The sequence below is a fragment of the Ambystoma mexicanum genome, chromosome 12 (genome assembly GCF_040938575.1).
Source record: "Ambystoma mexicanum isolate Mex_15411 chromosome 12, UKY_AmexF1_1, whole genome shotgun sequence".
NCBI lineage: Eukaryota > Metazoa > Chordata > Amphibia > Caudata > Ambystomatidae > Ambystoma > Ambystoma mexicanum.
Genome location: NC_090936.1, coordinates 4306033 through 4330566, shown reverse-complemented (window position 1 = coordinate 4330566; position 24534 = coordinate 4306033). Strand labels below are relative to the sequence as shown.

Below are 24534 nucleotides of genomic sequence, written 5' to 3'. Positions count from 1 at the left end.
TTATTATCACGTTTTTTAAATAAAGAAATGAAAATGTGATGTAATTGACTAATTTGTTATTGCACCAAGAACTGTATAAAACAGTTATTTAAAAAGAAGATAGTAATTTGGCAAATAATGTTTAAATAATTATTGAAGTGATTATTAAGATGAAGGCAAAATACAAATGAATCGCTGTGGGCAAATACTTAGATCTTAAATATATATGTCCAACAGTTTTTCGATCCTAAGCTATATATTGTACATTGCCATATGAATTTTTAAGCTGTTTGAGTTCACGCAGTAATACCAAACCATGGGTTCCTTGATAGATTCCAGATCGTGTACATGATTACCAAAATGCAAACTCTATCCTTTTAGCATGGATGGACATGCCGACAGTAAGTGATTAGCTGTTTCAATGATTTGGGTGTTTTTACACACCCGACAGAATCTTTCTTCTGGGGTCAGTTGGTTATAAAAGCCTTTGTTGGCCAGGACCGGTAAATTATCTAATCATAGAAGAAGAAGAAAACGTCTGAGTCTACTGGAAGGGTACAAAGTCAAATACTTCTGGGTATTCTTAAATGAATATAACATATAATGAACAAATTGGTATTTTTTTAGTGTGTTCAAGTGCTCGTTGTTTTCCAGCCAGTCCCATAAATCGACCCATTATAACAAGGCAATTTGCGTAGAATTGCTAATGCCGCTCCTTCTAGGAATCCAACATATGGTCTTATAAAAGGATTCCATTTTCACTTTAAAGGGGGAGTTACATGACTCTTTGGAAAGTTCATGAAGGATGGAAGCCATAAGAGAATTCTCCGGGTTTTTGCACATCTAGCGATACATCTCTGCTCTTCTTTTCATCACGATCGGTTTGAGGGATACAAGACCTAATTCGAGCATAATTATGGCCATGGGTATGCATTATGGGAGGCCCAATATTCTCCTCCGGAATTTCCCCTCCACCAATTGAAGCCAGTTCAAGTCGATGGATAGCAACGCATCTAAGCCATAGACCACCATAGGAGCAAGGACCTGTGTATATAGTTCAAAAACACCTCTTATGGTGTAACCACAGTTATTGGTTGAAAAACGGTGGATCAGGGCTGTAATTTGCGCAGCTTTAGTTGTGCGTGATTTAATGCAGGACGTATATTCACCGCGGTAGCGTCGTATTCTACTCCCAGATATTTATAAGTTGGAGTATATTTTATTTCATGATCTTGAATGATTAGTTTCGGTCGAGCAAGCCTCCTTCCTGAGAATGCCATCAGTTGTGTTTTTTCTAAGTTAATAATTAGGCCATTAGACTCTGCATAATCCCATAGTGCGGTAGCCGACCTATGTAATCCACTAAATGTATGATCCATTATGATAAGAACGTCAGCATAGGCAAGAACAGGGCAGTGCTCAGATCGATTTTAGGAGGGCAGTTGTGTGCTGCTGAAATCGCTGCAGGGATATCGTGAGTAAAAAGGTTATACAGAAATGGCGCCGTGACACAGCCCTGCTTGACTCCCCGGTTCTGGGCAATTAGGTCGCTCATTGTGCCTTGGGAATCCAATTTGAGTCTGGCAGTGGTGTTGTAGTGTAGAAGTCTCAGGTAGTAGCGGAGTTTCAGTAACTGTGCCCAGAATTCCGGGTTGCTTCTGAGAACCACATTCGCCAGGCCATTAGGACCAGGCAATCTGGAGGATTTCAGGCGTTTGATCTTAATAATTCATTGGTCAATTGTGACAGGAAACGGGAGTTTCTGGGGAACAATGAAGATGGGGACCTGCTCCTCTTGTAAAATTGTCCTGGGAACTAATGTCTAAACAAAAATACTTAATAACTATTTGTACTCCTCTCTCTAGAATTATTAACATCCAGTCTTCCAGACTGGGGGTCTTGAAAACTGGAGTCCGGGGAGAACCACAGGGACCCTGGAAAGGAACCAAGGAAAAAAACAGGGAAGGAGTTCAAGGTTTGTTGATAGAAGATGGACCGGGTCTGAGTCTGTTAGGTTGCAATTCAATATTTAATGTTACAGTGATAAGTGCTGTGTGTACTGCGATCTGGGGACCTATTTCAGCAGACAGAGCTGTTACAGAAATAGTCACAAAGTTCACTGCGGGATAACAGTGACAGACGACATTTAGCACAGTGACTTGGGTTGAAAATCATGAAGCTTTAACAATACCACTTTAAAAGATGTTGTTCCATGATTGGTTGGGCCAAGACTGGCATTTAGGCAGTCAATTATTGGTGACAATGGACTGCATGAAGGTTCCATATGTTGTTCACTGCATTTAATGTGTAGTGAGCAATAGGACCAGAAATTACACATACAGCACACTCCACAGGCTGATGTGTATGCAGGCCTTGACATGAATAGGTGTGAACTCAATTGTCTATTCGCACTTGCACAACAAGTGCTGCTGTTAACTAAATCTATTCAACTGATTTTATCAATCCATAAGGATGAAATGCAGAGTCTAGACTGACAGTCTCGATCCTATGAGCTGATGGAGCACGTTGAGCTACCCGTGAGATGTCAGACCGCCTGTGCACTGGAGCATGCCGGGAGCTGCTGGGAGTGGCTTCCCAGGGATGGCAAGTGCTGCCCCTCCCCCTCTCCTCCGGAAGAACATCTGCTCCGGAAGCTGAGGCCGCATTTGAAGTTGTTTAGATTGGAGGACTTTCTATTTATGTTTTGCTCACTTGCCAACGTGGGACAGATCCCAACCTTTCTGCTTTGAACTATTTACACATATTAAGAACACGTGCGATGACTCATGCGATGTCCAAGAACTTGGGCCATCTGCCAAGGTGGGCTGTTCCAGGCAAGAGGCGGAATGTGTACTCTTCAGTTTCCCGCAATGTGAGGTCATCAAAGCGGGGGAATTCCCCCAGCAGGGCTTCTAGGAGCTACCCCTGCGGCGGGGCAGGAACGCACTGGTCTCCAAAGCCTGCCTCTGGCCTGTGGGACTCACAAGAAAGTAACCAGACGTGCTTATCACTTTAGAGCCAAACCCATTCGCATGAAAAGCAAATACATTTACAATGCAACTTAAGACATACTACGGCAGGGAGGGTACTACCCATACCCTCTCCTGAACCGGCTTGGTAACACTTTTTTTAATACAGGAATTCAGTACAAGGAACAGATGCAAGGGCACACATGTTGCTTATACATCAAGGGATCAAAGCAGACATGGGAGCTCGTGTACAGGCACAGATAAAGCATTGCCTTTCAGAATACTGCTTAGAAATAACATATAGCATGTCCTTAAAGCACAGAGCTATCTGAAAGAGATCCTGGGAGAAGGGGGCTGGATCTTTTGGGCGGTGAGGGGCAGGTAATGGGAGGGAAATTGCCACAGACATCACCATAGCCATTTAATGGGTGGCTAAAACAGCCAAACGATGCCCACAGGCTCTGTGTCCTTCCTCCCATCCCATCTCTCACGGCCCATACCATTCGTTTTGGCTTATAGCAGGCCTTACAGGGTCGCCTAATAGCCAAACCTAAAAACGTTTGAAAATAAAAAGGCTTCAAAACCGTGATGAAAAGTTCACAAAAAGCTTTTTAAACATTAAAAAAGGAAATGCACTACAAAGAGTGTGTAATACTTGAGTGCAGACCAATGCAAAGAGCATGAAGAGATGGATTTTGGAACTTTCATTTTTTAGGGTTAATTTTCATATTTTTAGGGGTTCAAACTAAAGACATATACTCATTTTGATTGTTCCTTTATGTATGCTCCAGCCTACATCTGGGACCACACTTATAAAACCTTCACAAAAACCACATGATAACAGCCAACATACATAACCATGCAACTACAACCTTCACACAGACCCACATGGCAACAGCCAACATACATAACCATGCAACTACAACCTTCACACAGACCCACATGGAAACAGCCTACATACATAACCATGCAACTACAACCTTCACACAGACCCACATGGCAACAGCCTACATACATAGCCATGCAACTACAACCTTCACACAGACCCACATGACAACAGCCAATATACATAACCATGCAACTACAACCTTCACACAGACCCACATGGAAACAGCCTACATACATAACCATGCAACTACAACCTTCACACAGACCCACATGGCAACAGCCTACATACATAGCCATGCAACTACAACCTTCACACAGACCCACATGACAACAGCCAACATACATAACCATGCAACTACAACCTTCACACAGACCCACATGGAAACAGCCTACATACATAACCATGCAACTACAACCTTCACACAGACCCACATGGAAACAGCCTACATACATAGCCATGCAACTACAACCTTCACACAGACCCACATGACAACAGCCAACATACATAACCATGCAACTACAACCTTCACACAGACCCACATGGAAACAGCCTACATACATAACCATGCAACTACAACCTTCACACAGATCCACATGGAAACAGCCTACATACATAGCCATGCAACTACAACCTTCACACAGACCCACATGACAACAGCCAACATACATAACCATGCAACTACAACCTTCACACAGACCCACATGGAAACAGCCTTCATACATAACCATGCAACTACAACCTTCACACAGACCCACATGGAAACAGCGTACATACATAGCCATGCAACTACAACCTTCACACAGACCCACATGACAACAGCCAACATACATAACCATGCAACTACAACCTTCACACAGACCCACATGGAAACAGCCTACATACATAACCATGCAACTACAACCTTCACACAGACCCACATGACAACAGCCAACATACATAACCATGCAACTACAACCTTCACACAGACCCACATGGAAACAGCCTACATACATAACCATGCAACTACAACCTTCACACAGACCCACATGGAAACAGCCTACATACATAGCCATGCAACTACAACCTTCACACAGACCCACATGACAACGGCCTACATACATAACCATGAAACTACAACCTTCACACAGACCCACATGGAAACAGCCTGCATACATAACCATGCAACTACAACCTTCACACAGACCCACATGGCAACGGCCTACATACATAACCATGCAACTACAACCTTCACACAGAACCACATGGCAACAGCCTACATACATAACCATGCAACTACAACTTTCCCACAGAACCACATGGAAACAGCCTACATACATAACCATGCAACTACAACCTTCACACAGACCCACATGGCAACAGCCTACATACATAACCATGCAACTAAAACCTCCACACAGACCCACACGGCAATAGCCTGCATACATAACCATGCAACTACAACCTTCACACAGGACTACATGCACACTGCCTACATATATAACCATGCAACTACAACTTTCACACAGAACCACAGGGAAACAGCCTACATACATAACCATGCAACTACAACCTTCAAACAGACCCACATGGCAACAGCCTATATACATAACCATGCAACTACAACTTTCACACAGAACCACATGGAAACAGCCTACATACGTAACCATGCAACTACAACCTTCACACAGAACCACATGGCAACAGCCTACATACATAACCATGCAAGTACAACCTCATGCAGAACCACATGGCAACAGCTTACATAGATAACCATGCAACTACAACCTCACACAGAACCACGTGGCATCAGCCTACATACATAACCATGCAACTACAACCTTCACACAGACCCACACGGCAACAGCCTGTATACATAACCATGCAACTACAACCTTCACACAGACCCACATGGCAACAGCCTACATACATAACCATGCAACTACAACCTTCACACAGACCCACATGGCAACAGCCTACATACATAACCATGCAACTACAACTTTCCCACAGAACCACATGGAAACAGCCTACATACTAACCATGCAACTACAACCTTCACACAGACCCACATGGCAAAAGCCTACATACATAACCATGCAACTACAACCTTCACACAGACCCACATGGCAACAGCCTACATACATAACCATGCAACTAAAACCTCCACACAGACCCACACGGCAATAACCTGCATACATAACCATGCAACTACAACCTTCACACAGGACTACACGGCAACTGCCTGCATACATAACCATGCAGCTACAACCTTCACACAGGACTACATGGCAACCGCCTGCATACATAACCATGCAATTACAACCTTCACACAGGACTACATGGCAACTGCCTGCATACATAACCATGCAGCTACAACCTTCACACAGGACTACATGGCATCTGCCTGCATACATAACCATGCAGCTACAACCTTCACACAAGACTACATGGCAACTGCCTGCATACATAACCATGCGACTACAACCTTCACACAGGACTACATGGCAACTGCCTGCATACATAACCATGCAGCTACAAACTTCACACAGGGCTACATGGCAACTGCCTGCATACATAACCATGCAACTACAACCTTCACACAGGACTACATGGCGACTGCCTGCATACATAACCATGCAACTACAACCTTCACACAGGACTACATGGCAACTGCCTGCATACATAACCATGCAGCTACAACCTTCACACAGGACTACATGGCAACAGCCTGCATACATAACCATGCAGCTACGACCTTCACACAGACCCACATGGCAACTGCCTGCATACATAACCATGCAGCTACGACCTTCACACAGGACTACATGGCAACTGCCTGCATACATAACCATGCAGCTACAACCTTCACACAGGACTACATGGCAACTGCCTGCATACATAACCATGCAGCTACAACCTTCACACAGGACTACATGGCAACTGCCTGCATACATAACCATGCAGCTACAACCTTCACACAGGACTACATGGCAACTGCCTGCATACATAACCATGCAGCTACAACCTTCACACAGGACTACATGGCAACTGCCTGCATACATAACCATGCAGCTACAACCTTCACACAGGACTACATGGCAACTGCCTGCATACATAACCATGCAGCTACAACCTTCACACAGGACTACATGGCAACTGCCTGCATACATAACCATGCAACTACAACCTTCACACAGGACTACATGGCAACTGCCTGCATACATAACCATGCAACTACAACCTTCACACAGGACTACATGGCAACTGCCTGCATACATAATCATGCAACTACAACCTTCAAACCGACCCACATGGCAACAGCCTATATACATAACCATGCAACTACAACCTTCACACAGGACTACATGGCAACTGCCTGCATACATAACCATGCAGCTACAACCTTCACACAGGACTACATGGCAACTGCCTGCGTACATAACCATGCAACTACAACCTTCACACAGAACCACATGGCAACAGCCTACATACATAACCATGCAACTACAACCTTCACACAGAACCACATGGCAACAGCCTACATACATAACTATGCAACTACAACCTTCACACAGAACCACATGGCAACAGCCTACATACATACCATGCAACTACAACCTCATGAAGAACCACATAGGAACACCCTACATACATAACCATGCAACTACAACCTTCACACAAACCCACATGGAAAAAGCCTACATACATAACCATGCAACTACAACCTTCACACATACCCACATGACAACAGCCTACATACATAACCATGCAACTACAACCTCATGCAGAACCACATGGCAACAGCCTACATACATACCATGCAACTACAACCTCATGAAGAACCACATAGGAACAGCCTACATACATAACCATGCAACTACAACCTTCACACAGACCCACATGGAAACAGCCTACATACATAACCATGCAACTACAACCTTCACACAGAACCACAGGGCAACAGCCTACATACATACCATGCAACTACAACCTCATGAAGAACCACATAGGAACAGCCTACATACATAACTATGCAACTACAACCTTCACACAGAACCACATGGCAACAGCCTACATACGTACCATGCAACTACAACCTCATGAAGAACCACATAGGAACACCCTACATACATAACCATGCAACTACAACCTTCACACAGACCCACACGGCAACAGCCTGTATACATAACCATGCAACTACGACCTGCACACAGACTCACATGGCAATAGCCTGCATACATAAACATGCAACTACAACCTTCACACAGAACCACATGACAACAGCCTACATACATAACCATGCAACTACAACCTTCACACAGACCCACATGGCAATAGCCTACATACATAACCATGTAACTACAACCTTCACACAGAACCACATGACAACAGCCTACATACATAACCATGCAACTACAACCTTCACACAGACCCACATGGAAACAGCCTACATACATACCATGCAAGTACAACCTCATGAAGAACCACATAGGAACAGCCTACATACATACCATGTAACTACAACCTCATGCAGAACCACATGGCAACAGCTTACATACATACCATGCAACTACAACCTTCACACAGAACCACATGGCAACAGCCTACATACATAACTATGCAACTACAACCTTCACACAGAACCACATGGCAACAGTCTACATACATACCATGCAACTACAACCTCATGAAGAACCACATAGGAACAACCTACATACATAACCATGCAACTACAACCTTCTCACAGACCCACATGGCAACAGCATAAATACATAACCATGCAACTACAACCTTCAAACAGACCCACACGGCAACAGCCTGTATACATAACCATGCAACTACGACCTTCACACAGACCCATATGGCAACAGGCTACATACATAACCATGCAACTACGACCTTCACACAGGACTACATGGCAACAGCCTACATACATGACCATGCAACTAAAACCTCCACACAGACCCACACGGCAACAGCCTGTATACATAACCATGCAGCTACAACCTTCACACAGGACTACATGGCAATAGCCTACATAAATAACCATGCAGCTACAGCCTTCACACAGGACTACATGGCAATAGCCTGCATACATAACCATGCAACTACAACCTTCACACAGAACCACATGGCAACAGCCTACATACATAACTATGCAACTACAACCTTCACACAGAACCACATGGCAACAGCCTACATACATACCATGCAACTACAACCTCATGAAGAACCACATAGGAAACACCCTACATACATACCATGCAACTACAACCTCATGAAGAACCACATAGGAACAGCCTACATACATAACCATGCAACTACAACCTTCACACAGACCCACATGGAAACAGCCTACATACATAACCATGCAACTACAACCTTCACACAGGACTACATGGCAATAGCCTGCATACATAACCATGCAACTACAACCTTCACACAGACCCACATGGAAAAAGCCTACATACATAACCATGCAACTACAACCTTCACACAGACCCACATGACAACAGCCTACATACATAACTATGCAACTACAACCTCATGCAGAACCACATGGCAACAGCCTACATACATACCATGCAACTACAACCTCATGAAGAATCACATAGGAACAGCCTACATACATAACCATGCAACTACAACCTTCACACAGACCCACATGGAAACAGCCTACATACATAACCATGCAACTACAACCTTCACACAGAAACCACATGACAACAGCCTACATACATAACCATGCAACTACAACCTTCACACAGAACCACAGGGCAACAGCCTACATACATACCATGCAACTACAACCTCATGAAGAACCACATAGGAACAGCCTACATACATAACCATGCAACTACAACCTTCACATAGAACCACATGGCAACAGCCTACATACATAACTATGCAACTACAACCTTCACACAGAACCACATGGCAACAGCCTACATACATACCATGCAACTACAACCTCATGAAGAACCACATAGGAACACCCTACATACATAACCATGCAACTACAACCTTCACACAGACCCACACGGCAACAGTCTGTATACATAACCATGCAACTACGACCTGCACACAGACCCACATGGCAATAGCCTGCATACATAAACATGCAACTACAACCTTCACACAGACCCACATGGAAACAGCCTACATACATAACCATGCAACTACAACCTTCACACAGAACCACATGACAACAGCCTACATACATAACCATGCAACTACAACCTTCACACAGACCCACATGGAAACAGCCTACATACATACCATGCAAGTACAACCTCATGAAGAACCACATAGAAACAGCCTACATACATACCATGTTACTACAACCTCATGCAGAACCACATGGCAACAGCTTACATACATACCATGCAACTACAACCTTCACACAGAACCACATGGCAACAGCCTACATACATAACTATGCAACTACAACCTTCACACAGAACCACATGGCAACAGCCTACATACATACCATGCAACTACAACCTCATGAAGAACCACATAGGAACAACCTACATACATAACCATGCAACTGCAACCTTCTCACAGACCCACATGGCAACAGCCTAAATACATAACCATGCAACTACAACCTTCAAACAGACCCACACGGCAACAGCCTGTATACATAACCATGCAACTACAACCTTCACACAGAACCACATGACAACAGCCTACATACATAACCATGCAACTACAACCTTCACACAGACCCACATGGAAACAGCCTACATACATACCATGCAAGTACAACCTCATGAAGAACCACATAGAAACAGCCTACATACATACCATGTAACTACAACCTCATGCAGAACCACATGGCAACAGCTTACATACATACCATGCAACTACAACCTTCACACAGAACCACATGGCAACAGCCTACATACATAACTATGCAACTACAACCTTCACACAGAACCACATGGCAACAGCCTACATACATACCATGCAACTACAACCTCATGAAGAACTACATAGGAACAACCTACATACATAACCATGCAACTACAACCTTCTCACAGACCCCCATGGCAACAGCCTAAATACATAACCATGCAACTACAACCTTCAAACAGACCCACACGGCAACAGCCTGTATACATAACCATGCAACTACGACCTTCACACAGACCCACACGGCAACAGCCTACATACATACCATGCAACTACAACCTCATGAAGAACCACATAGGAACAACCTACATACATAACCATGCAACTGCAACCTTCTCACAGACCCACATGGCAACAGCCTAAATACATAACCATGCAACTACAACCTTCAAACAGACCCACACGGCAACAGCCTGTATACATAACCATGCAACTACAACCTTCACACAGAACCACATGACAACAGCCTACATACATAACCATGCAACTACAACCTTCACACAGACCCACATGGAAACAGCCTACATACATACCATGCAAGTACAACCTCATGAAGAACCACATAGAAACAGCCTACATACATACCATGTAACTACAACCTCATGCAGAACCACATGGCAACAGCTTACATACATACCATGCAACTACAACCTTCACACAGAACCACATGGCAACAGCCTACATACATAACCATGCAGCTACAACCTTCACACAGGACTACATGGCAATAGCCTACATACATAACCATGCAGCTACAACCTTCACACATGACTACATGGCAATAGCCTGCATACATAACCATGCAACTACAACCTTCACACAGAACCACATGGCAACAGCCTACATACATAACTATGCAACTACAACCTTCACACAGAACCACATGGCAACAGCCTACATACATACCATGCAACTACAACCTCATGAAGAACCACATAGGAAACACCCTACATACATAACCATGCAACTACAACCTTCACACAGACCCACATGGAAAAAGCCTACATACATAACCATGCAACTACAACCTTCACACAGACCCACATGACAACAGCCTACATACATAACCATGCAACTACAACCTCATGCAGAACCACATGGCAACAGCCTACATACATACCATGCAACTACAACCTCATGAAGAACCACATAGGAACAGCCTACATACATAACCATACAACTACAACCTTCACACAGACCCACATGGAAACAGCCTACATACATAACCATGCAACTACAACCTTCACACAGAACCACATGACAACAGCCTACATACATAACCATGCAACTACAACCTTCACACAGAACCACAGGGCAACAGCCTACATACATACCATGCAACTACAACCTCATGAAGAACCACATAGGAACAGCCTACATACATAACCATGCAACTACAACCTTCACACAGAACCACATGGCAACAGCCTACATACATAACTATGCAACTACAACCTTCACACAGAACCACATGGCAACAGCCTACATACATACCATGCAACTACAACCTCATGAAGAACCACATAGGAACACCCTACATACATAACCATGCAACTACGACCTTCACACAGACCAACACGGCAATAGCCTGCATACATAAACATGCAACTACAACCTTCACACAGAACCACATGACAACAGCCTACATACATAACCATGCAACTACAACCTTCACAAAGACCCACATGGCAATAGCCTACATACATAACCATGCAACTACAACCTTCACACAGAACCACATGACAACAGCCTACATACATAACCATGCAACTACAACCTTCACACAGACCCACATGGAAACAGCCTACATGCATACCATGCAAGTACAACCTCATGAAGAACCACATAGGAACAGCCTACATACATACCATGCAACTACAACCTCATGCAGAACCACATGGCAACAGCTTACATACATACCATGCAACTACAACCTTCACACAGAACCACATGGCAACAGCCTACATACATAACTATGCAACTACAACCTTCACACAGAACCACATGGCAACAGCCTACATACATACCATGCAACTACAACCTCATGAAGAACCACATAGGAACAACCTACATACATAACCATGCAACCACAACCTTCTCACAGACCCACATGGCAACAGCCTAAATACATAACCATGCAACTACAACCTTCAAACAGACCCACACGGCAACAGCCTGTATACATAACCATGCAACTACGACCTTCACACAGACCCACATGGCAACAGGCTACATACATAACCATGCAACTACGACCTTCACACAGGACTACATGGCAACAGCCTACATACATAACCATGTAACTAAAACCTCCACACAGACCCACACGGCAACAGCCTGTATACATACCCATGCAGCTACAACCTTCACACAGGACTACATAGCAATAGCCTACATACATAACCATGCAGCTACAACCTTCACACAGACCCACATGGAAACAGCCTACATACATGACCATGCAGCTACAACCTTCACACAGGACTACATGGCAACTGCCTGCATCCATAACCATGCAACTACAACCTTCACACAGGACTACATGGCAACTGCCTGCATACATAAACATGCAGCTACAACTTTCACACAGGACTACATGGCAATAGCCTACATACATAACCATACAGCTACAACCTTCACACAGGACTACATGGCAATAGCCTGCATACATAACCATGCAACTACAACCTTCACACAGACCCACATGGAAACAGCCTACATACATGACCATGCAGCTACAACCTTCACACGGGACTACATGGCAACTGCCTGCATACATAACCATGCAACTACAACCTTCACACAGACCCACATGGAAACAGCCTACATACATAACCATGCAACTACAACCTTCACACAGGACTACATGGCAACTGCCTGCATACATAACCATGCAGTTACAACCTTCACACAGGACTACATGGCAACAGGCTACATACATAACCATGCAACTACAACCTTCACACAGACCTACATGGAAACAGCCTACATACATAACCATGCAACTACAACCTTCACACAGGACTACATGGCAACTGCCTGCATACATAACCATGCAGCTACAACCTTCACACAGGACTACATGGCAACAGGCTACATACATAACCATGCAACTACAACCTTCACACAGACCCACATGGAAACAGCCTACATACATAACCATGCAACTACAACCTTCACACAGACCCACGTGGAAACAGACTACATACATAACCATGCAACTACAACCTTCACACAGACCCACATGGAAACAGCCTACATACATAACCATGCAGCTACAACCTTCACACAGGACTACATGGCAACTGCCTGCATACATAACCATGCAACTACAACCTTCACACAGGACTACATGGCAACTGCCTGCATACATAACCATGCAACTACAACCTTCACACAGACCCACATGGAAACGGCCTACATACATAACCATGCAACTACAACCTTCACACAGGACTACATGGCAACTGCCTGTATAAATAACCATGCAAATACAACCTTCACACAGGACTACATGGCAACAGGCTACATACATAACCATGCAACTACAACCTTCACACAGACCCACATGGAAACAGCCTACATACATAACCATGCAACTACAACCTTCACACAGACCCACATGGCAACTGCCTGCATACATAACCATGCAACTACAACCTTCACACAGACCCACATGGAAACAGCCTACATACATAACCATGCAACTACAACCTTCACACAGGACTACATGGCAACTGCCTGCATTCATAACCATGCAGCTACAACCTTCACACAGGACTACATGGCAACAGGCTACATACATAAACATGCAACTACAACCTTCACACAGACCCACATGGAAACAGCCTACATACAGAACCATGCAACTACAACCTTCACACAGACCCACATGGCAACTGCCTGCATGCATAACCATGCAGCTACAACCTTCACAGAGGACTACATGGCAACTGGCTACATACATAACCATGCAGCTACAACCTTCACACAGGACTACATGGCAACAGGCTACATACATAACCATGCAACTACAACCTTCACACAGACCCACATGGAAACAGCCTACATACAGAACCATGCAACTACAACCTTCACACAGACCCACATGGCAACTGCCTGCATGCATAACCATGCAGCTACAACCTTCACAGAGGACTACATGGCAACTGGCTACATACATAACCATGCAACTACAACCTTCACACAGGACTACATGGCAACAGCCTGCATACATGTTTCTAAATGTGAAGACTGAAATTATGATGTGATTTGTGAAAAGACCAGAGGATGACTTTGTACCCTGATCGGAAAGGCTTGGCCCCCAAAAGCATATTCAGAAACCTCTCGCCTCTACATCTGTTCCTAATTGCGGCCTCAGAGGCCTGCAAAGCCCAGGAAGAAAGAGATGTTCTCAAAAGTGCCGTCAGGTGGGAATCTTGGAAAGAATAATGACCCGCTCCTTGGCTCGGTTTCCTGGCTCCTGAGCCAAATGCTGCAGCTCCTTACAGCACCCCCTGATAGCGCATGTGTGCTTCCAGCACCCCCTGATAGCGCATGTGTGCTTCCAGCACCCTCTGATGGCGCATGTGTGCTTCCAGCACCCTCTGATGGCGCATGTGTGCTTCCAGCACCCTCTGATGGCGCATGTGTGCTTCCAGCACCCTCTGATAGTGCACGTGTGCTTCCAGCACCCTCTGATAGTGCACGTGTGCTTCCAGCACCCCCCTGATAGCGCATGTGTGCTTCCAGCACCCTCTGATGGCGCACATGTGCTTCCAGCACCCTCTGATGGTGCTTGTGTGCTTCCAGCACCCTCTGATAGTGCACGTGTGCTCCCAGCACCCTCTGATGGCGCATGTGTGCTTCCAGCACCCTCTGATAGTGCACGTGTGCTCCCAGCACCCTCTGATGGTGCACGTGGGCTTCCAGCACCCTCTGATAGCGCACATGTGCTTCCAGCACCCTCTGATGGAAGCACACATCTGATAGCGCACGTGTGCTTCCAGCACCCTCTGATGGTGCACGTGTGCTTCCAGCACCCTCTGCTGGTGCATGTGTGTTTCCAGGACCCTCTACTAGTGCACATGTGTTTCCAGCACCCTCTGATGATGCACGTGTGCTTCCAGCACCCTCTGCAGGCGCACGTGTGCTTCCAGCACCCTCTGATGGCACGCGTGTGCTTCCAGCACCCTCTGATGGTGCACGTGTGCTTCCAGCACCCTCTGATGGTGCACATGTGCTTCCAGCACCCTCTGATGATGCATGTGTGCTTCCAGCACCCTCTGATGGTGCATGTGTGCTTCCAGCACCCTCTGCTGGTGCACGTGTGTTTCCAGCACCCTCTGATGGCGCATGTGTGCTTCCAGCACCCTCAGATAGTGCACGTGTGCTTCCAGCACCCTCTGATAGCGCACGTGTGCTTCCAGCACCCCCCTGATAGCGCATGTGTGCTTCCAGCACCCTCTGATGGCGCACATGTGCTTCCAGCACCCTCTGATGGTGCTTGTGTGCTTCCAGCACCCTCTGATAGTGCACGTGTGCTCCCAGCACCCTCTGATGGCGCATGTGTGCTTCCAGCACCCTCTGATAGTGCACGTGTGTTCCCAGCACCCTCTGATGGTGCACGTGTGCTTCCAGCACCCTTTGATAGTGCACATGTGCTTCCAGCACTCTCTGATGGGAGCACACATCTGATAGTGCACATGTGCTTCCAGAACCCTCTGATAGTGCACATGTGCTTCCGGCACCCTCTGATAGCGCACATGTGCTTCCAGCACCCTCTGATGGAAGCACACATCTGATAGCGCACGTGTGCTTCCAGCACCCTCTGATGGTGCACGTGTGCTTCCAGCACCCTCTGCTGGTGCATGTGTGTTTCCAGGACCCTCTACTAGTGCACATGTGTTTCCAGCACCCTCTGATGATGCACGTGTGCTTCCAGCACCCTCTGCAGGCGCACGTGTGCTTCCAGCACCCTCTGATGGCACGCGTGTGTTTCCAGCACCCTCTGATGGTGCACGTGTGCTTCCAGCACCCTCTGATGGTGCACATGTGCTTCCAGCACCCTCTGATGATGCATGTGTGCTTCCAGCACCCTCTGATGGTGCATGTGTGCTTCCAGCACCCTCTGCTGGTGCACGTGTGTTTCCAGCACCCTCTGCTAATGCACATGTGTTTCCAGCACCCTCTGATAATGCACGTGTGCTTCAAGCACCCTCTGCTGGTGCACGTGTGTTTCCAGCACCCTCTGCTAGCGCATGTGTTTTTTCATAACCTGGCAGTTGTCCATAGTTATACCAACATCATTGCATATTCCCTTTGCCACCCTTACTTCCCTTTCCTGGAAAAAGGTGCAAAAGGAGACATTTTTCTTTTGTTGGCATAAAAATGCAGCAGATTTATTTTTACAATAATGAAAACTAAACATGTGAAATAGCTCTCCAGTTGCAGCGAGCAGCCGACTGCTCCAAGTCCAAACCTTGCTTCCCCATTTCCCAACCAATACCACTCTAGGCCAAAGCTCCCCCAACCACACTTGTCTGCGCCCCGTCTGCCCTTGCAGGTGATCCTGGGCTGGGGGAGTGCCGTTTTCCCGGGGCAAGCCAAGCCCTCGTTGATACCTCCAGGGCCCTTCCCGCTAGGCCTCAAGGGAGCGCTGATCGCGAGAAGAGCAAAGACCCTTGCCGCTTTCCCATGGCTCATTAGTAGTCCTACAGTGTCACTGGTCGCCAAAACACTGCCACGCCGCAGGAGGGTCCACGCCCGCTGTGGCTCCCCCCATCCTTGCTCATAACTCCAGCAGCTTGGTGCACAGGTTCCAAAAGAACAGATCCATGCCTGCCAGCGACAAATGCACTCCATCCTTCTCGTAGTACTCAGGTGACTTCAGGTTGATCAAGCCGTGCCTGACCTGGGTGAAACCTCTGCCCCTGTGCCATTTAACTTTCTCCTCGATTATTCCCCCGCAGGATGACTTTCCGCTCCTCTCCATTCCTGCTTTGGTCGATCTCGGACCAGATGATCTCTGTATCTCCCAACTGGGAAGCCAATTTCTGCAAGGTGCCCATTATCTCCCTCATCAATACCCCTCTTCCCAGGCTCGTCGGGTCATTTCTCCTAGATGAATGATCAACACGTTGGGCCTGTGATGTCTAATCAATAATCTGTCCACGTGCCCTTGAGATATGTCCATCTCCTCCCGGGCAGCTCATGCCACCAAATCCGATACTCGCCAGCCGTCATCCTTTCCCTGTCTGCCGTCCATCTGGCCTTGGCCCTTGTCATAAAAGAATGACCCACCACCCAAACGGACCGCCTCTTCCTGAGGGCTGCTGCTGTTAGGGAAGAGACGAGAACGTGGCATGTTAAGCATTACATCTTGTCCGGCCTTATATTCTTCTTGAAAGAGCCGGACTTCCATCCCCCCAATTGTCATAATTGCCTCGGGGGTCATGCCCATCTCTGCTGCTGATGTGACCGCCCGATTCTGAAAGAGTGAGTTCCAAAAACCCCTTCTGTCACTCCCATGTTTTTCAATGACATGCCCATCACTGTCTTGAACTGGTACCTGCTCAGAGCTGTTCCATCACCGTGCAAGAATAAGGGTGACCCCGCCCTAGCGGGCTGCCTCACTCGCAGGTAAGCGGCTAACGCGGTTACTGGACAAACTGTGCTTTCCTTGATGCAATATAGCGTGATCACTCTCCCCCTGCCTTTTCGTTCGGTCTTGGACCTCCTTAGATGAATGTGCACCCGATGCCCTGCCAACTCCACATCCTCCAGCCTCACAACCCCTGCACCCCGGCCACTCCTGTTCTCCGGGACCAGCTCACTGACTCTGAATGCCTCAAAGAAGGCCAAGGTGAATGCTGCTGTGAATAAGACCCTCTCTCCATCGCCCCTGCAGGTTTTAAGCAGGATTCCTATTAAACTGTGCAGTTTCGGAATATCTATGGGGCGCCTGGGGTTGGGCGTCTTCTCTGTGCACTTCGCCCAACCTTTCATGGCCATTGTGACGTAATCCTCTTTGGTAGGGTCGGGCAATCCCCTAGCTTGTGGTAATGTGCAATAGCCGCCAAGTGGTAAGCTACCCAGGATCTTCTTTTCCCGGTCTGCCAGCCCCATCCGACAAAGGTGCGCAATGGCGATTCCTCTTGCTGTTCGGTCAAAAATTGCTCCTTGAAGGTCACCCTTTGTAACGTCTTCCTGTGCCTTGCGCCAATGCTGTGTTGATCAGTGAGCTCAAATTCTCCCAATCATGCCCCACCACTGACCCTTGAATGGGGTCATCCTCTCTTTTGCCTCTGGTCTGCTCCCCCGAAACCTTTCCCACTGCAAACGAGAGAAAGAGTCAGCTGCCACGTTCTTCACCCCTGGTATGTGCCGCGCTCTTACTTCAGAGTTTAACTTGAGCAGGCTTGTTGTCAGCTCCCATAGCAACCTCAATCCCCTCATGTTGCTGAACGTCCCCGATTTATGATTTGCACCACCGCCAGGTTCTCTGATCAGAGAATCACCCTTTTATTAGCCGTGTCTCCTCCCATAGCCTAAAAACTACTACGATAGGGAACAATTCCAACAAAATGATGTCTTTCGTTATGCCCCCTTCATGCCACACCCTCGGCCAAGCCTACCCACACCACTTGCTCCCCAGAATTGCCCCAAAACCGTGGGCACCTGAAGCATCTGTAAAACGTCTTAATTTTTTGCTATGGGTCCATTGGTCCCGCCAAAGGAGTACCCCATTGAAATTATCCAAAAAGCCATCCCACATCTTGAGGTCCTCTTTCACTTCTGACCCCAACCGCACATGCTGGGATGCACGTTGAAGCCACACGGTCTTCAACTCAATCCTCCTGCCGAACACCCTTCCTGTCGGAATTACCTTGCCGGCGAAATTCAAATTCCCTGCCAATGATTGAAGCTCCCTCAATGTGGCCTTACTTTTGCCCCTCAACTGCTTGATGGCTTCCTTAAGTTTCTCCACCTTGTCCCTTGGCAGCCTTGACTTCCCTTCTACTGAATCCATTTCGATTCCCATGAAAGTCAATCTCGTGAGTGGACCTGCCGTCTTCCCCTTGGCCAGAGGCACCCCCATTTCCTTCATCAATGACTTGAACTTACCCATCAGAGATCTGCACTAGTCTGTACCTTTCCTACCGATGAACAAGAAGTCATCCAAGTAGTGTATCACCTTGCCAACCCCCGTTGTCTGTTTTAGTACATATTCCAGAAATGTGTTAAACATTTCAAAGTATGCACACGAAATTGAGCAACCCATTGGTTAGCATAATAGTCAGAGCACAAGACCTTGAAACCCAGCAAATGGAAGCCCCCCTCGTTCATGGGCAGTAACCGGAAGGCTGACTCCATGTCTGCTTTCCCCATCATAGCGCCTCTCCCCATGGCCTTCACTAGCTCAATCGCATCGTTGAAGGAAGCGTAATTCACCCTACAAGGCTTCTGCTATGACATCATCCACCGATAGACCATCAGGGACTGATAGGTGTTGAATGAGGTGAAACTGCCCTGATTCAGTTTTGGGCACCAAACCCAGAGGAGAGACCCAAAAGTTCTTCAAAGGAGGGGTGGGGGAAGTACCGGCCACCCTACCCAGGCCAATCTCTTTAGCAATTTTTTGTTTCACTACCTTCGGCTTTTCCAGTGCTGACATTAGGTTGTCTGCTTCCCTGCACCCCATTGTGCCCTTGTCAGGGATTATGAAATCCCACCTGAAACCTTCCCAAAGCAGCTTGGCATCTGTGCTATTGTGGTATGTGGTCTGGAAGGGGATCATTTTGGCAAGGAGCATAGGCGTGGGTAAAGTGGTATCAGTTACACTTAGCCTTCTCTTTTGGTTTTGAGCTGCTGCCCTTTTTTCCCCCATCACAAGAGGCCGTGCTGTGATTCCCCGCACATTTACCACATGCATGTTTAAATTTGCAGATTTTGCCAAGGGGGCAATAGCCTTGTTCAAACTTTCAGCATGTTGCTTGCTCCCCCTGCTGGTAACTGGGTCTACTATTGCAGGAGGAGCACCCGTAAAAGGATCCCCATCTCCTGTCCCCATTCTCCTTCTTATAATAAGGCATCTCCCCCTGCGCTTTTTCCTGCTTTCCTTTGCTGGCACCATCTTCTCAATGTAACCTGTCACGTCCACCTCATCCTATGACATAGCCTGCCAAATCTGCATCTATAACCTGAAGCCTGTGTCGTATTTTAACCATGCCTCACCGCCATAGGTCAAGTAGGCCGTATGTATATTTTGCTCATAAGCGAATAGTGACCCAGCCCCCTGAGGGAACTTCTCTGTCATGATGGATGCCAGCACTCTGAAAGCCGCTAACCAATTGTGAATGCTCTCTTCTTTCTTAACCCTCTCTCTATCCTTCTCCGTTTCTTTCTCCAAAATCTGTCGTAAGTCAAGCCCCACTGGTTCAATATTGAGCACAGTAAAAATGTTGAGGTACTCTTTCTGCCAAATCCTCTCCTTGTAAGTCTCGGGAGGATAGCTCAAGGGGCAACGCGCTCGCCTTGGAAGCAAGACCACACGGAGCAACACAGGTTCGATTCCCGGGTCCGCGCTTAGAAACCTCTGAGTATTAAGCGCGTTATAAATAACCTATCGTATAGGAATGTGCCTCACCAGAGCATTCCCTGCAACCCGCACTGGGGGGAAGCCCGGCATCCCTCTCCCATATTGAGTTCCATTAGCCAACACCATGCCTAGCCCCTGACTGCCGTCCGGTGCTGTGGTCGCCTGTTGTAACTGCCTGCCCACCCCTAGAGAAACCTCCCTGGGCAAGGCAACAGGTTGACCCAGGCTGGCGGGACTCGTGACCCCTTTCAGACCACCCTGCCCTCTACCTAAGACTTCCCCCTGTTGGTGTACCGCCTCAACATTCCTTCCCAACTGATTAAAAGCACTGACATTCCCCCACAATAATTGTCCATTCCCGCCATTGCCCCATGCTTGCAAGCACTGCATCACTATACCTTTGACTTGATCCCCCAGATGCCTCCGCCGCGTGCGGCCGCATGCGAGCTGGGTCCACTGCCGCTAATCCTTGGAACCTCTGCAGGCAAGGCCGCCGGATTGGCAACAGGAGCCTGGTTTTTCCCCTTGCCTTTGTCTCCTCGCACTGTTGGCAGCTTGAGTTTGATGCTTGTTAGCTTTCGCATTCAATGTCCTCCTCCTCAATGGACCCTGGGTTCCTCTTCTTCAATTCCTAGTAGCTCCTGCCTGGCCTCCTCCTCCTCCTCCATGTATGTAGGAACAAGAACGAAGACTGTGACCTGTTGCTCGATGGCCCAGCAACTTCAGCATCGAGCCCTGTCGCCACCCATCCGGGCCATCTGAATAAACTGTTGCATGTCTTTTCAGGGCAGCTCCCTGCTTGTGTACTAGGCCCTTGAGAGGACATTTTGTGTGGCCTGTAACGCTCTTTTGCCGTGCTCTGTAAGAGTCGGGTGCTGTGCGTTCTTATTTAGATCTGAATGACCCCTCACAAGCGTCTCTTTGCGGTGGTCCCACCGGCCCATGCACTGCTCGGTATGCAGGGCTCATCACCGCCGCGGCTCGAGGTGTCAGCGTGTTGATTTTAGCAGCAGTCACCGTGCGACACCATTTACTATATGGCCACGTCCAATTTTCGAGTTCTTGTTCCTTGCAACTGGATCTAGCTGACCCAAGTGCTCCCCGCCGTGCCCCGGGATCTAATCAGCTTCCCCAGCTTTCTCGTTCGGGGTGCAGCTAACGATGTGGCTTTAGCACTTACCGCCAGCTGCAACTTCTTCACGCTGCTCTCCCGTGGGTCTCCGTATGATGCAGCCCCCAGGCACACGCGCCGCTCGGCTCACCTTAGTGTTAAGCTGCATTAGGCATGTTGGGTTGCAAACAAACTAGAGTGTGTGACAAACACAGGGAATTCGTCCCCTCTCCCCAAGGGAGAGTCTTCACCCTTGGGACTATGGCGGTGAGCCTGCTAAGCTTACCAGCCCCTAGGGGACAAGGCATGTGGGATCCCACCGCGGGCGACCCTCCCAAAGAGGACAGACGGTCCATAGAAAGGGTTATTTGTTAATCCCCCTATTAGCAGAATTCCACTATCTTGGTTGGCTACATGGGAATTAAAGAGCATGCTGACTTGGGACTTCCTGTAAGGATGGTTGGTTTGGTTTCTGTCCCTCTGTGTGTACAGGATTTGCTGGGATTGAGAGAGCTGTGGGAAGTGCCACCCCTTAACAGAGGGATAAAGAGCCAATCAACTTTAGTACAAAGAGAGAGACAACTGCAGAGCTGGAGACGTGCTGAACCCTTTGCTTGGCAGGTGTGGCAGGGAGACATGAACATACTCAAGGGGCGATGGCCTGACCGAGGCTGAGCCCTCGGAATGCTGGCAGCTCAGTCCGAAGAGGGAACGGGAAGCACCAGCTGCCAGACAACTAGTGTGCCAAGGACCCGGCACCGCAGACCAACGGGCCTGAGGCGCAAGCTCTGCCCGGAGCGAAGGACCAGGCAGATGCAGAGGAAAGGCCAAACTCCCTGATTCTCCCGAAGGTCACTGCAATAAAACAAGAGGGGAACAACTTAACACCAAGTTGGGATACCCGTAGGTGGGGTGAGACCAAACATAGCCCAAGCCGCGCTGAGAGAAGCAAGACCCCAGATGGGGTGAATAAAACCATACTCCGACGTGGGTGAGAGCAAACATACCCCTAAGCAGGGCCAGACAAAGCAGAACCAAGGGCGGTGTGTGACAACCCTAACCCCAAGGTTGGATGAACAAAACCATACCCCAGGGCTGACTGTGAACAAACATTCCCCAAGCCGTGGCGAGAGAAGCAAGACCCAAGGGCAGGGGAGCAAGAAACTAGTCCCCAAGGAGGGGTGAGAGAAGCAAGACCCAAGGGCAAGGAGCAAGAAACAAGACCCCAAGGTGGGGTGAACAAACCAATACTCCAGGGAGAGGTGAGAGAAATCATACACCAAGGTTGCCGGCGCGGGGCCCCATGGTTGTGGAAAATATTCCTCAGCTGTGCTGTGGATAGAATTATCATGGACGAGGAATCCAAGGGACAAGGGGATCCAGTAGAACACGAGGGTCTTGACAGCCATTGCCATTGCCAAATTTTGGCATGACCTAATATTGCAGGGCCGAACTTTACAAGAGAATCTAGAAGGTATGACTGTCTGGAAAACATGCCTATGAGCTGAAATTCATCCATATTCAAATGCATAATCATCAAAAACATGTAGTTTCTGTTTCCTTTACTTCTGTGTAAGGGATTGAAAGCACGTCACCCACAGTTCTTTGTTTTCCATTCTGGCATTTAGGCAATTGTCTTAGTTGGTCTACTGGCCTTCCCCTCTATCTAGGAAAGTCGAATCTGAGTGTTTTGTATTTGCTGTGTATTAGACATGTAGGCTGTTCTCCCTCTATCTAGGAATATTGAATTCAGGGGTGAAGTCCTACGTGGGAGGACTCTTTAACATACCAATTTAATGTGCTGTCACCAGAAATGAGCACATCAAGGTGCCCTCGGAAAAAAGTGGGGGGACTTCTGAAAAAAGTGGGGGGATTCCATCCACCTATGTGTACCCTCGACTTGAGCCCTGATTGAATCTGGGATTTTGTATTTGCTAAGTGTTTGCAATGTATGATATATGATATGATATGATATGGCATTTATAACACGCCTATACACAAGTGTTTCAAGGTGCGACGAGGCAAGGGGGGGGGACAAAGGGAAGACGGACAGCGATCCTACTAGGCCAGGTGTCATTCAGATCACGCA

The 24534-nt window shown here is 47.5% G+C and overlaps 1 protein-coding gene across 1 annotated transcript in view; it reads right to left on the bottom strand.

Moving 5' to 3' along the window:
- The window catches only part of CAMK1D (calcium/calmodulin dependent protein kinase ID), a 1232225-nt gene that overhangs the window by 123175 nt on the left and 1084516 nt on the right, over window positions 1-24534 (bottom strand). The window lies entirely within an intron of this gene.